This window comes from Oryctolagus cuniculus, chromosome X (assembly GCF_051225735.1).
Source record: "Oryctolagus cuniculus isolate XC-2025 breed Fujian yellow rabbit chromosome X, ASM5122573v1, whole genome shotgun sequence".
Classification (NCBI taxonomy): Eukaryota; Metazoa; Chordata; class Mammalia; order Lagomorpha; family Leporidae; genus Oryctolagus; species Oryctolagus cuniculus.
In genome coordinates this window covers 45619640-45635327 of record NC_142888.1, presented here as the reverse complement: position 1 = coordinate 45635327, position 15688 = coordinate 45619640, and the positions used below count along the sequence as shown (strand labels likewise).

The 15688-nt window shown below is 41.6% G+C and overlaps 1 protein-coding gene and 1 pseudogene across 1 annotated transcript in view; both read left to right on the top strand.

The window, feature by feature from the left end:
• LOC103351887 (heat shock factor protein 3) overlaps positions 1–15688 on the top strand; it is an 88165-nt gene that overhangs the window by 12644 nt on the left and 59833 nt on the right. The gene's annotated exons all lie outside the window — the stretch shown is intronic.
• LOC127484932 (arrestin domain-containing protein 1-like) lies at positions 1140–5863 on the top strand (annotated as a pseudogene).

Sequence of the window (15688 nt, the reverse complement as noted above, 5' to 3'; positions counted from 1 at the left end):
CTAGGAGATTAAATTTACTTGCTGGAGGTCGTACAGATAGCGAAGAAAGGTCTGGATTCTATTAATTTGATGAAAATTTGATTATTTTTTCTCTGATTTTTTTTTTTTTTGACAGGCAGAGTGGACAGTGAGAAAGAGAGACAGAGAGAAAGGTCTTCCTTTTTGCCATTGGTTCACCCTCCAATGGCCGCCGCGGCCGGCGCACCGCGCTGATCCGATGGCAGGAGCCAGGTGCTTCTCCTGGTCTCCCATGGGGTGCAGGGCCCAAGCACCTGGGCCATCCTCCACTGCACTCCCGGGCCACAGCAGAGAGCTGGACTGGAAGAGGGGCAACCGGGACAGAATCCGGCGCCCCGACCGGGACTAGAACCCGGTTTGCCAGCGCCGCAGGCGGAGGATTAGCTTATTGAGCCGTGCCACCAGCCTCTTTTGTTTTTTGTTTTTTGTTTTTGTTTTTGTTTTTAAGATTTATTTTTATTTATTTGAAAGACATAATTACACAGAAAGGTAGAGACAAAGAGAGAGGTCTTCCATCTGCTGGTTCACTCCCAAGATAGCCACAACGGCCGGAGCTGTGCAGATCCAAAGCCAGGAGCCAGGAGCCTCTTCCAGGTCTCCCATACAGGTGCAGGGGCCCAAGAACTTGAACCATCTTCTACTGCTTTCCCAGGCCACAGCAGAGAGCTGGATTGCAGGAAGAGCAGCTGGGACTAGAATCGGTGTCCTTATGGGATGCCGGCGCTTCAAGCCAGGGCTTTAACCCGCTGCGCCACAGCGCCGACCCCTCTGTCTGATCTTTTGAATAGAGGGTCTGACATAGCACTGATGTGAGGTTCTATTGCTGACAAAAGGTTTCTGTTTTTCCACACAATTATTTTGTGTTACCATTATAGAAATATTGAGAAATCATAAAAGTATAAAAGTGTGTACATACACATACATACACACACAATATAACTTTAGAATCCTCTTTTTGTAAAATTTGTGTGTTGCATAATTTTAACCTGGCATTGTTTCATAAATATTTTCTCACATTTAAAATATTTTATCATCTCATGTAATGCCATGAGATCATTATTGAGGGAATTTATATACTTTCTAAAATGTTTCCTGTTCAGTATCTTTCTGAAATTTTCATAATGAGCATCTATTATTTTATGGTAAAAATTAATTATATAAAATGACTTTGAAATACTTCCTTCAGAACCTCAACATCATAGTGCAAGAGACTATACATTATAGTGCCTTAAATTGTCTGAGTTAGAATCACAGAAACTTTTTATTTATTGACAATACACAATATTTTCATTTTAAATATTTAATGTACACTCACCAGAACCACAGGGTTTAATTTTAGGATTTCTTCATGTACTCTCAAGTTAGTGTTGTTTTTTTTTTCTTTTTTACTTTTTTCCTCACCTTTTATTTTTAACTTCCAACTTCAGGCATTTACTATTGAACCTCTCACAACTTAACTAGAGACATAATCTGTATAACTAGTTATATAGAAAAATAAAAAACTATACATTTTCTAATGCCTTCTCAATGTTTTCTAGCATATTTAATTTCTAAAATATTTAATCAAATATTCTAGAGTGTTATTGACATATACTGAATAAGAATTTCAAAAAGGAAAAGTACATTGAATTTTCATTTTTCCACCTTTCATAATTCTAAATAATTTAATTTAGAGTAACACATATTCTTTTGACAAAACATTTTTGAATTCAATGTTTATGTAATTTCTTTAATAGGAAACAAAGACTTCATACTATTATTATCAGAATGAGAAATTGTAGTAAATTAGACTAGGTGCACAGTAAGAAAATATAGTTTGACTAATAGGGTAGACAGTCAGAAATGATTCTAATAATCTTTCTTTTTAAAATTGCTGCATTTTCATATTTTTATACATGTAAAATTGACTTTTTTTTAAATTACTGTGTGTGTACACTCTTATGTGTGTTTAAAGTTTAGAAGACCACCAGGAAAGAGGGAAAAATCACCCTTAGTTTTATAATCCAAAGGCAACTGATTTATAATATTTTATAGACCTTAATTTTCTTTTCTTATTTCAAATGACTCAATTTCTTAATTTTTTAAATTGAAAAGTAATATTGTATGTATTTACTGTGTGCAACATGATGTGTTTTTTCTTTTTTGTGCTTTTTTTAAAATTTTATTTAAGGTATACAAATTTCATGTATTATATACAGATTCAGGAACATAGTGATACTTTCCACCCTACTCTCCTTCCCACCCTTCTCGCTCCTCCCTCTTCTATTCCCATTGTTATTTTTTACAAAGATCTATTTTTTATTTTATTTTTTTTGAAAGGCAGAGTTACAGAGAGAGGGAGAGAACGAGAGAGCTCTTCCCACCCTCTGGTTCACTCCCCAAATGCCCGCAACAACCCGGGCAGAGCCAGGCTGAAATCAGGAGCCAAGAGCTTCAGTCAGGTCTCCCATGTGGGTGCAGAGAACAAGCATTTGGGCAGTCCTCCAGTGCTTTCCCAGGCATTTTATCAGGGAACTGGATTGTAAGTGTAGTATTCAGAACTCGAGCCGGTGCCCATTAGGGGTACCAGCATTGCACACCACAATGCCAGCCCCAACCTGATATTTTGAAATATATATACTTTGTAGAATAATTAAATCTAGGTAACTAACAAATGCATTGCCTCACATAGTTATCATTTTTGTGGTGAGAACTCTTAGCCACTCTCTGGATTTTTCAAGAGTGAATAAACATAACATTTAAAACATAAGAAAAAATGTTGAAAATTGCTTTTAATCAAGCAATCATCATCATTTAACCATAGTCACTATGGTGTGCAATAAATCTCTTGAACATCTAACCATAATTATATATCCTTTGACCAAAATTTCCCTACTCTTCCTCCCCACTAACCGCCCAGACTCTGACAAGCTCTGTTCTTTCTCTACTTTTTATGAGATCAACTATTTAGATACCACATTCAAGTGAGATTGTACAATATTTGCCTTTCTGTGCCCAGATTATTTCCCTTAACATATTATCCTTCAGTTCCATTGTTTTGTCACAAGTGATAGAATTTAGTCTTTTGTAATGGCTGAATAGTATTTCATTGTGTCGGTATATCACAATTTCTTTTTTTAAGATGTATTTATTTATTCAAGAGACAGAGTTACAGACATAGAGAGGAAGAGAGACAGAGAGGTCTTCCATTCATTGTTTCACTCCCCAAATTGCTGCAATGGTCATAGCTGATCCAAAGCCAGGAGCCAGGAGTTTCTTCTGGGTCACCCATGTAGGTGCAGGGGCCCAAGCACTTGGGCCATCTTCCACTGCTTTCACAGGCCATAAGCAGTGAGCTGGATCAGAAGAGGAGCAGCCAGGACACAAACCAGTGCCCAAATGTGATGCCGGCGCTGCAGGCAGCCAGAGGCTTAATCTATTACATCACAGTGCTGGCCCCAATCACAAATTCTTTATCCATTTATCTTTTGCTGGACACCTAGGTTGATTATATACTGTGACTATTGTGAATAATGTTTCTATAATCAGAGTGCAGTTATCTCTTCCATGCACTAATTTCATTTCCTTTGAATATATACTCAACAGTGACATTGCTTGATCATATGGTACCTCTATTTTTAATTTTTGAGAAATCTCTGTACTGTTTTCAATAATGGTTATCATAATTTAGATGACCAAAAACAGTTTTTAACAAGTTTTCTTGTTACTGAGATGTTTGAACCCTTTATATATTCTGAATATTAACAACTTACTAGATGCCTGGTGAACATGTATTTTCTCCCATTCTATTGGATATCTCTTCACTCTGTTGATTGTTTCTTTTGCTATACATAAGCTATTAAGTTGGATGAAATCGAATGTGCCTATTTTTGCTTTTGTTGTCTGTGCTTTTGATGTCATATCCAAAGAGTCATTGCCTAGACTAGTGTCATGGAGCTTTATCTTACATGTTTGATTCTATTAGTTTTATACTTTTTGGACTTACATTTAAGGCTTTAATCCATTCTGAGTTTTTTTTTAAATAGTGAGAGATAAAGGTCTAAATTTATTCTTCTGTCATATAGAAATCAGTTTTCTCAGCAGCATTTGTGTTTGAAAATTTATTTAGTTGAAAGGTAGAGCAGTAGAGATAGAGGGAGAGACAGAGACATTTTTTCTATCTGCTGGTTCACTCCCCAAATGTCCATGACAATCTGGATTGTGCCAAGCAGAAGCCAGGACCCAAGAACTCCATACCAGTCTCTTACATGGGTGGCAGGGGTCCAAATATTTGAGCTGTCTTCCACTGCCTTCCAAAATGCATTATCAAGAAGCTGGATCAGAAGTGAAGTAGTTGGGACTAAAACCTGCACTCTGTTATGGGATGCCAGCATGGCAAACAGTGGCTTAAACCACTGATCTACAACACTGGTCCCCCAATATCACTTTTGTCCTTTCCCTGTGTGTATAAAAACACATAAAAGGCACCTTTGTTTAAGATCTTTTGGCTGTGGATGTGTGTGCTTATTTCTGATGTTTCTGTTCTCTTCCGCTAATCTATTAGTCTGTTTTTATGCCAATACCTTATTGTTTGGCTTACTATAGTTCTACAGGATAGTTTGAAGTCAGGTAGTATGATGCTTCCAGACCTTTTCTTTTTTCCTAAAGATTATTTTGGTCCCAGATGGGGTGAGCAGGCTGGTGGGAGGGGAATGGGCCCCACCCACAGCTGAGTGCCTCCAGGAGGCTTCCCCAACCACAGGCTCTTCCCTGCTGAGAGTGGGGTGGGGCACCCCCCCCCCGGCCTGTGCAACAGTCATCCAGGTGACCTGCTCAGGCTCCTGCAGCCTAGGTGGTGGAGGCCTACTTCTACAGCTCCCTGTCTCTGACTGAAAAGCGGACACTGCTCGCTGGAGAGTACAGCTTCTCCTTTCAGTTCGCGCTCCCTATCACAGTATCCACCTCTTCCAAGCATCCTTTCAGAATGAGTGTGCACCAAGTGAGGGCCACCATTGAGACAGCACTTTTCCAAGGACCACATGTGCAGCCCATGTGTTCTATATCCTGAACCTCTGAGCCTGAACAGCATGCCAGACCTCAAGAAAGTGTCCTATAAGGTCAAGCTCTAGATCTGCGACCTGAAGACCATCACAGAAGTAGAGGGTACAGGAGTCAAGGACTGAAGGGGGACACAGCGACAAGAGGAGATCCTGGTGTCCACCTTACCCCAGTCAACCTTGCTGGTCTACAGCTTCATCCACATCAACTGCTACCTACAGGCTCTGTGTTGGTGGGGCAGGGGGGACTGAAGCCTGTGGCCTTGGCCCTGGCTCCTCACCCTCAACGTTGATCCTTTCCAGGTGTCCTCAAAGGCACCTGAAGCCACAGTGACCCTCCCGGTTATCATTGGCAATATTACGTGAACCATGCCTTGCTGAGTCCCCGGCCAGGCCCAGGGCTCTGTCTCAGGGACCTGTCTCCTGTGGTGCCTTCTATATTACCCCAGGAGGAAGCTGAGGTCATGACTGGTGGCCCCCACTTCTTGGGCCTAGTCTGGCTGTCCAACCAGAGTCACTCTTCAGCAGCAGCCAACACCAGCGACCCTGGGCTCTGTACCTGTTGCTCCTGAGCCAAATCCTCAGGATGGAAGCCATTAAACCCCATGCCCTGCCCTCCCTTCTGGCTCAGTGCATCTACAAAACGCTACCAGCCCCTACTTGGCAGAGGACTCTGAAGAGCCAGTGCCCACCACCAGAACCTTGATCCTCCCCCCGGGTATAGCTTGTTGGGCTATCCCTGTGTGTCCCCGACAAACTCTGAGCAGAACTGTGGTAGTGCTGACTCCAGTCTGGCCCCTGGGAGCTGACCTCTGTATTGCCTTCTCCCAGTCAGCTGACCTCTGATCTGGGATGGGGAACCCAGGGACCTTGTGCGTTTGTCCTCTGCCTGGCCCTCCTACCCCTTGATGATCAGCCTCCCTGGCCAACTGAGTCTACCTCTTCATTGTACTGTGGGCACAGGGACCTGGGGCCTGGTGGGACCTGGAAATAAAATGCTTTATCATAGAGCTGAGCTGAGGCCGGCCTCAGTGCCCTCTGACCTCTGAGAGTACAGCTCTGTCTCTCCATCTTCGCCCCTCCCAGTCCCTTCTTGCTAAGAGAGTTGCATGTGTCTTCCCTTCCCTAGGCCAGCTGAAGGATACACCTTCAGAGGAGGCTGTGTCTTGGGGTTGTCATTTATTTAAGGTGCCAGTAGCACTAGGAGAGGCTGTGCTCATTCCCTGATGTTACACATCTTGGCCTGCTTGAATAGCACCATCTCTCCAGGTACAAAGTTTGTACCTCCTGTGCTAGAAGAAAACTCATGGGGGAGAGGGCTTGCCCAAGTGCTTGCCATCCATGGAATCCTTTATTCCTGGACCAACAAGACTGAAGGTTCAAGCTCACTCCGTGCATCTCCTACATTTTGAAGACATGTTGTCTAGAACCCAAGAACAGAAAAGCTCAGAGCAGGGTTCTGTAGAGCAGTGTTTCATAGAGGGGCAGCTGGGAGATGTTCTAGTCCCTATGGCAGGATGTAAAACGACCTGGCCAGCCATCCTGGCCCTACTACAGGAATTACCTAGGTGGTTAAGATAGACTCTGGGTCTAGATTCCAGCTCTGTTACAGGGTGTGTTGGCTGTTTTATCTATCAAAGTGGCAGACTATTAGGAGATAGATTGAGTGTTTCATCTCTTTCCCCTTACACACACCAATAGTATAAATGTTTATTTCCAGTACAATTCAGAAGGTCAGAGCCAGACCAGCATGTCACTCCCACTGGATTCTGGGGCAGCTGTTCAGTTTTCACTATTGCTCAGTCTGCTAGGTCTGTACTCCTGCTGTTTGAGGAACACACAGCCCTTTGGCCCTCCCTTGTAATTACAAATGGAGTCTTCCTCCAGGAAGTCATGAACCTAGCTAACACTTGTCTGCTTGTGGGACAAGGGGAAAGTGGGCATTGGGTACAAGTAGGCCACAGCTGGAGCAATTTGTAAAATACCTGCTGGAGGCAGTGTGGCCTACCAGCTAAAAGAAAAGCTCACCTGGTATTGAAGCCCACCTCTGTCTTTCGCCAGCTGTGTGACTTTGCTTCAGTTTGTTCAATTAGAAGATGTGCACAAGAACAGAACGTGCCTCTCAGAACTGATGTGGCATGTCGATGTCAGCACGTCACCTGCTCACAGCAGTGGCAATCAGAACAAGTGTTCAGTGGCCATACGAGGGTAAGATAGGTCTCACTGACCCTGCAAATTGGAATGAAAAGGCTTCCTATAGCCTAGTTCTAACAATCTGTTTATGGACAATGTTTGCCTGGTAAAGGGATCCTTGCCTTCATTTATTCATTCAACAAATACTTTGTTCCCTGTATGCCAGGTATTGTTCTAGGCATGAAGGTGCACAAAACAGAATTATATTTTAGTGTCATGACAGATATAGCCAATGAAGATATAGGTGTGTCAGGTGATCACAGTGCTGTGGAGCAGAACAAAGGAAAATGGGTGAGGGAGTTGTTGGGTGCGGCATTTTTAACTAGGAAGAAGGAAGGTTTCCCTGAATAGTTGGTATTTATGATCCAAGGATGGTAAAGAAGAGAGCCATGTGGATATCTTAAGACAGAAGGATTCAGGGAACGGACAGATGCGGTTCCAAGGCAGGGACAGAGATGCAGAGGTGTGTGTGGGAGAAGATGGGTCAGGTAGAGCCGTGCAAGCCACAGGGTCTACTATGCAATTGGTGTGCCTCCTGATGGGGCTAAGGGTCCCAGCCTCTCCATAGCTGACTTAGACCTCAACAGAGAAGTCTCTGACAAAAAACTCTGAAATGGTTTGCTTGGCACTGAAGTTGTCCTCTCCCTCCCTGTATCTGTGTGCACCACCAATGTCAGACTTGGAAGGATAATTTTTCTGGAGTGCACCTTCCCATGAGACTAAGCCCTCAGTGAGGAGGGACCACTCAATTCAAGGTGAAGCACCATGCTTCGGGTTCACACAGCCCACCAGAGAGCCTCAATTGCAACCTACGCTTCTTGATTCTCAAGTCCTGGGGATGGAAGGGTCAGGTCTGGCTGAAGGAAGTAGATAATCTAAGATAGTGTTTGTGGTGCTAGGGAGCTGTCTAGTGAAGACTGCTTGGACTGAAGGAAAGGTGTTGCCTTGTGCATGTCTGAGAGACAGGCATTTGCCTAGTGAGGAGCTTGTAACCAGGAAGGGCACAGCCCTAACCAGGGCATACCCCAGTCAGCCAGACACCATTCCCAGGCAGATGAAGGCACTCCCTCTAACTGGCACACTGCTCCCATTCAAGACACTGCCCCCAGTTGGAGCATTTTCCTTAACCAGAACACTGGCCTGCCACACACAGCTGGGACATGCCCATCACAAGGACACCTCTCACCAGCTGGAGCTTCCTCCTAGCCAAGGACTCTCCAACACACACACCAGAGCACCCTTTCCCATCAAACAGCACAGCTTTCCAGCTGGATGCATCTCAGGGTGTCCCCCTTCTTCAAAGTCTGATGAAATTATTGTGTGTTTGGGATTAGAGATCAGGGGTCAAAGCCTTGGGTCGTTCTTCACCCTGGCCAGTCTGCCAAAATCCCTGTTTATAATGAGAATACAACAGGCCTTACTTATCCAGGGCTTCACATTCCAAGACTGCCAGTGGGTGCCTGAAACCACAGTTAACACTTTTTTAAGTGCAGTTTTTTCTTATACAAATATACCTATGATGAAGTGTAACTTATAAATTAGGCATAGTAAGAGATTGCCAACAACAAATAATAAAATAGAACAGTTACAACAATTAAAAAATAAAGATCACTTTGAACATTTGGGGGCATTTTTGAGTCCATAGAAATTTTGGGGTTGTTTTTTCTTTACCTGTGAATAATATAGATTTAATAGTGATTGCATTGAATCTATAAATCTCTTTGGATAATATGCACATTTTAACTTTATTAATCCTTTTAATTTTAGAATAATTCCAGAACCTGTAATGTCTTTCCATTTATTTCTATATTTCTCTCCTCTTAAATTTTATTCAGAATGTTTTATAGCTTCATTAAATAAAAAACTTTCACTTACCAAGTTAAATTTATTCCTGAGGATTTTATTTTTCATAGCTATTGTAAATGGAATTGATTTCTTGATTTGTTTAGACAGTTCACTATCAACATATAAAATGCTATTTATTAGGGCCACATAGAGTAGTAAGCTAAGCCTCTGCCTGTGGCATCAGCATCCCATATGGGCACTGGTTCATGTCCGGCTGCTTCTCTTCCAATCCAGCTCTTTCTGATTATGGCCTGGGAAGGCAATGGAGGATGGGCCAAGTTCTTGGGCTTTTGCACCCTTGTGGGAGATCTGGAGGGGGCTCCTGACACCTGGCTTCAGATCAGCTCAGCTCAGCTACAGCTGTTGTGGCCATTTGTCTCTCCTTCTTTCTGAAACTACCTCTCAAATAAATAAATAAAATCTTTAAAAATAATAAATAAATAAAATACTATTGATTTTCGCGTGTAATCAACACACAAATTTGTATGCTACAAATTTACTGAGTTCATTTTTTAAATGTAACAGGTTTTTTTGGAATTTTTTGAGTTTTCCATATATATGATTATGCCATCTGCAAATAAAGACAATTTGACTTTCTTCATTCTGATTTGGATGCCTTATATTTCTTACCCTTGCCGTATTGCTGTGGCCCTGTACTGCAGTGAATACAAGTGCTGAAAGCAGGCATTCCTGTCTTATTCCAGATCTTAAAGAAAAAAGTTTCAAGTTTTCTCTATTCAATATGATGTTGGCTATGGGTTTGTCATATATGACCTTTAATATGTTGAAGTACATACTTCTTATACCTAATTTGTTGAGAGTTATTATTAGTCTTAGTGAACATCAGCAGGGTCCCTAAACTACACAATGCATTCCCTGACATACAGAACAGATGCTCTCTTGAAAATGCTCTTTGGGGCCGGCGCTGCGGCTCAATAGGCTAATCCTCTGCCTTGCGGCACCGGCACACCCGGTTCTAGTCCCGGTCAGTGTGCCGGATTCTGTCCCGGTTGCCCCTCTTCCAGGCCAGCTCTCTGCTGTGGCCAGGGAGTGCAGTGGAGGATGCCCCAGGTTCTTGGGCCCTGCACCCACATGGGAGATCAGGAGAAGCACCTGGCTCCTGGCTTCGGATCAGCGCGGTGCGCCAGCCACAGCTTGCTGGCTGCAGCGGCCATTGGAGGGTGAACCAACGGCAAAAGGAAGACCTTTCTCTCTGTCTCTCTCTCTCTCTCACTGTCCACTCTGCATGTCAAATAAAAAAAATACTCTTTAGTGTGTTTTTCAGGGAAATATATTCATATGGGATATGTATACAAGCAAGGGCAAAAGGGAATCACCCCTCAAGAGGATTCTGCTTACCCTTTAGAAGAGTAGCTGGCAAAAGAGAAGAAACTGTCATATGCCTTTCTTCCCATGGAAAAAAATACAAGTTGAGTGTAATTCAAGAATTCAGAATTTGGAGAGAATTTCTCCTTTAGAGAGAAATTTGGTGTTTAAAGTATTGTACACAAGGTAGTTCATATGAATGTAGAGAGGAGTGGTTCATTGTTTAGGATAGCAATCAGAAACTAGTAAAAATCAAAAACTAGTAAAAATAAGATAAAAAGAGTGCCAAATTACCTGAAAAAAAAAACAGAAGATTAAGGGAAAAAAATCTCTCTTCTTTGCATATCCAGTCATTGGAGGGATGTGAAAATAGTATGCTATAATCTTATTTCTAGTTTTTTCCAGTGAGAGCATTTTATTTATTGCCCATAGTTAACCAGGAAATAGCAGTTGATGAGGCCCCAAAAATATTCACTATTTAGATGAGTTGATTAATGCCCAGAATCTAATATTTCAAAGGAAATAATTATAAATTTGAGTTTGCTTTTGGTTAGAATTCAGCTAAAGATGTCACCCTGGCAAGGCACACTGAGATTCCTCATGATAGATGCTGAGGAATATGAGTTTACTATCCTCTTGTTTAAAAGGGATGATCTTTTTAATTCTGAAAGCAAAAGCTAAGACAGATAATTTAAAAGCAGAAACCATTAATCAGGCTTTTTGCTATACAGCAAAGCAGTTATGAGTGGTATTTCAACCACCAGAAGGAGACTTAGTATACCAAGTATTGCTGCTAGACTGTGGTTATATAAAGGATATGATTCACATCTTCATCAAGACTTTTTAAAAAAAGATTTGTTTGGAAGTCAGAGTTACAGAGAGAGAGAGAGAGAGAGAGAGAGAGAGAGATCTTTCATCTGCTGATTCACTCCCCAAATGGCCACAATGGCCAGGGATGTGCCAAGCCGAAACCAGGAGCTTCTTCTGGATCTCCCATGTGAGTGCAGGGGCCCAAGCACTTGAGCCATATTCCACTGCTTTCCCAGGTGTATTAGCATAGAGCTGGATTGGAAGTGGAGCATCCAGGACTCAAACCAGCACCCAAATGGGATGACACCCTTGCAGGAGGTGGCTTTATCCACTATGCCACAACACCGGCACCTTCATCAAGACTTTTTAAAAATACTGCTTATAAGCTGGAATAAGAAATTCTAGAAATTTTTCTAGAATTCTAGAAATAAGAAAATCTAGAAATTCTAGAAAGTTTTGGAAATCATTGCCTTCCTGAATGTAGATACAAAAAGAAAGTTGGACTTTTTAAACTTTTATTTAATGAATTCATTTTTCATAGGTACAACTTTAGGAATATAGTCATTCTTTCCCTCATATACACCCTCCCACCCTGACTCACACCCCACCTCCTACTCACTCTCCCATCCTCTTCTTCATTATGATTAATTTTTAGTTTAACTTTATATAGAGAGGACTCACTCTATGTTAAGTACAGATTTCAACAGTTTGCATCCACACACACAACATATAAAGTACAGTTTGAGAACAAGTTTTGAAGTTAATTCTCATAGTACAACTCATTAAGGACAGAGGTCCCACATGGGGAGTAAGTGCACAGTGACTTCCGTTGTTCATTTAACAATTAACACTCTTATTTATGACATTAGTGATCACTTGAGTCTCTTGCCATGAGCTCCCAAGGGTATGGAAGCCTTTTGTGACCACAGACTCCATCAGTATTTGGACACGGCCATAAGCAAAGTGGAAGTTCTATCCTCCCTTCAGAGAAAGGTGCACCCTTCTTTAATGGCCCTTTTTTTTGACAGGCAGAGTGGACAGTGAGAGAGACAGAGAGAGAAAGGTTTTCCTTTGCCGTTGGTTCACCCTCCAATGGCCGCCGCGGCCGGCGCACCACACTGATCCGATGGCAGGAGCCAGGTACTTATCCTGGTCTCCCGTGGGGTGCAGGGCCCAAGTACTTGGGCCATCCTCCACTGCACTCCCTGGCCACAGCAGAGGGATGGCCTGGAAGAACAACCAGGACAGAATCCAGTGCCCCGACCGGGACTAGAACCCGGTGTGCCGGTGCCACAAGGCGGAGGATTAGCCTAGTGAGCCGCGGCGCCGACAATGGCCCTTTCTTTCCACTGGGGTCTCACAGAAATCCTTCGTGTAGGATATTTTTTGCCACAGCGTCTTGGCTTTCCATGCCTGAAATGCTCTCACAAGCCTTTCAGCCAGACCAGGAAGCCTTAAGGGTTGTTTCTGAGGTCAGAGTGTTATTTACAACTAATGTCATTCTAGGAGTCTGCTGTGTGGACTGCTTCCCATATTGGACATTCCCTCCTTTTTAATTCTGTCTATTATTATTACCAAACACTTGATGTTATTTATATCATCACTTTTATACATAATCCTAACTATATGTTGAATTTAACACTTAATATGATCACTTTAACAATTAAGATAGCATTTTTACCACCGATTTTAATGGGATTGGAGTCCAATGACAAGTTTTTAAGCTGTACTCTCAGAAGTAAGTCCATAGGACTGTTTGGAGAACTATACAGTTTACAGGTATAAACTACCTCCTCCCTCTCTTATTCCCCCTCTTATTTTTTACTGGCATCAATTTTCAATTGACTTTATATACATATGATTAACTTCATGTTATGTAAAGAGTTCAACATACAGTAGGAAAAAGAGAAAAGAAAAAATGAAAAAATGAAATAAAAAATAAAAATAAAAAAACAGTCCTTTGAGATCTGGTACCAGACAGGGATGCCCACTCTCACCACTGCTATTCAATATAGTTCTGGAAGTTCTAGCCAGGGCTATTAGGCAACAAAAAGAAATTAAAGGGATACAAATTGGGAAGGAAGAACTCAAACTATCCCTCTTTGCAGATGATATGATTCTTTATTTAGGGGACCCAAAGAACTCTACTAGGAGACTATTGGAACTCATAGAAGATTTTGGCAAAGTAGCAGGGTATAAAATCAATGCACAAAAATCAACAGCCTTTGTATACACAGGCAATGCCATGGCTGAGGAAGAACTGCTAAGATCAATCCCATTCACAATAGCTACAAAAACAATCAAATACCTTGGAATAAACTTAACCAAGGACGTTAAAGATCTCTACGATGAAAATTACAAAACCTTAAAGAAAGAAATAGAAGAGGATACCAAGAAATGGAAAAATCTTCCATGCTCATGGATTGGAAGAATCAATATCATCAAAATGTCCATTCTCCCAAAAGCAATTTACAGATTCAATGAGATACCAATCAAAATACCAAAGACATTCTTTTCAGATCTAGACCTCGAATAGCTAAAGCAATCTTATACAACAAAAACAAAGCTGGAGGCATCACAATACCAGATTTCAGGACATGCTACAGGGCAGTTGTAATCAAAACAGCATGGTACTGGTACAGAAACAGATGGATAGACCAATGGAAGAGAATAGAAACACCAGAAATCAACCCAAACATCTACAGCCAACTTATATTTGATCAAGGATCCAAAATCAATCCCTAGAGTAAGGACAGTCTATTCAATAAATGGTGCTGGGAAAACTGGATTTCCAAGTGCAGAATCATGAAGCAAGACCCCTACCTTTCACCTTACACAAAAATTCACTCAACATGGATTAAAGACTTAAATCTATGACCTGACACCATCAAATTATTAGAGAGCATTGGGAAAAACCCTGCAAGATATAGGTACGGCAATGACTTCTTGGAAAACACCCCAGAAGCAGGCAGTCAAAGCCAAAATTAACATTTGAGATTGCATCAAATTGAGAAGTTTCTGTACTGCAAAAGAAACAGTCAGGAAAGTGAAGAGACAACCGACAGAATGGGAAAATATATTTGCAAACTATGCAGCTGATAAAGGGTTGATAACCAGAATCTACAAAGAAATCAAGAAACTCCACAACATCAAAACAAACAACCCACTTAAGAGATGGGCCAAGGACCTCAATAGACATTTTACAAAAGAGGAAATCCAAATGGCCAACACACACATGAAAAAATGTTCAAGATCACTAGCAATCAGGGAAATGCAAATCAAAACCACAATGAGGTTCCACCTCACCCCGGTTAAAATGGCTCACATGCAGAAATCTACCAACAATAGATGCTGGAGAGGATGTGGGGAAAAAGGGACACTAACCCACTGTTGGTGGGAATGCAAATTAGTTAAGCCACTATGGAAGTCAGTCTGGAGATTCCTCAGATACCTGAATATAACCCTACCATTCAACCCAGCCATCCCACTCCTTGGAATTTACCCAAAGGAAATGAAATTGGCAAACAAACAAGCTGTCTGCACATTAATGTTTATTGCCGCTCATTTCACAATAGCTAAGACCTGGAACCAACCCAAATGCCCATCAACAGTAGAATGGATAAAGAAATTATGGGACATGTACTCTATAGAATACTATACAGCAGTCAAAAACAATGAAACCCGGTCATTTGCAACAAGATGGAGGAATTTGGAAAACATCATGCTGAGTGAATTAAGCCAGTCCCAAAGGGACAAATATCATATGTTCTCCCTGATTGGCGACAACTAACTGAGCACCAAAGGGGAAACTTGTTGAAATGAAATGGACACTATGAAAAACAGTGACTTGATCAGCTCTTGTCCTGACGGTTGATGTACAATGTAATACTTTATCCATTTTAGTATTTTTTTTTTGTTCTAGTACCATTGGTTGAACTCTGTAATTAACACACAATTATTCTTAGGGGTTTAAATTTTAACTGAAAAGTGATCCCTGTTAGGAATTTGGAAAACATTATGCTGAGTGAAATAAGCCAATCCCAAAGGGACAAATACCACTTGTTCTCCTTGATAGGTGACAACTAACTGAGCACCAAAAAGGAAACCTGTTAAAGTAAAATGAACACTATGAGAAACGGTGACTTGATCAGCCCTCACCCTGACTGTTGATGAGCCACTTGATATGTTATCCCTCTTAGTATTTTTTGTTTGTTTGTTCTACTTAATACTTTTGGTTGAATACTGTAATCAATACACAATTCTTCTTAAGTGCTGAAACTTAACTGAAAAGTGATCACTGTTAAATATAAGAGTGGGAATAAGAGAGGGAAGAGATGTGCAATTCGAGACATGCTCAAGCTGACTTACCTCAAACGGTAGAGTTAGAAACATACCAGGGGATTCCAATTCAATCCCATCAAGGTGGCATGTACCAATGCCATCTCACTAGTCCCAGTGAT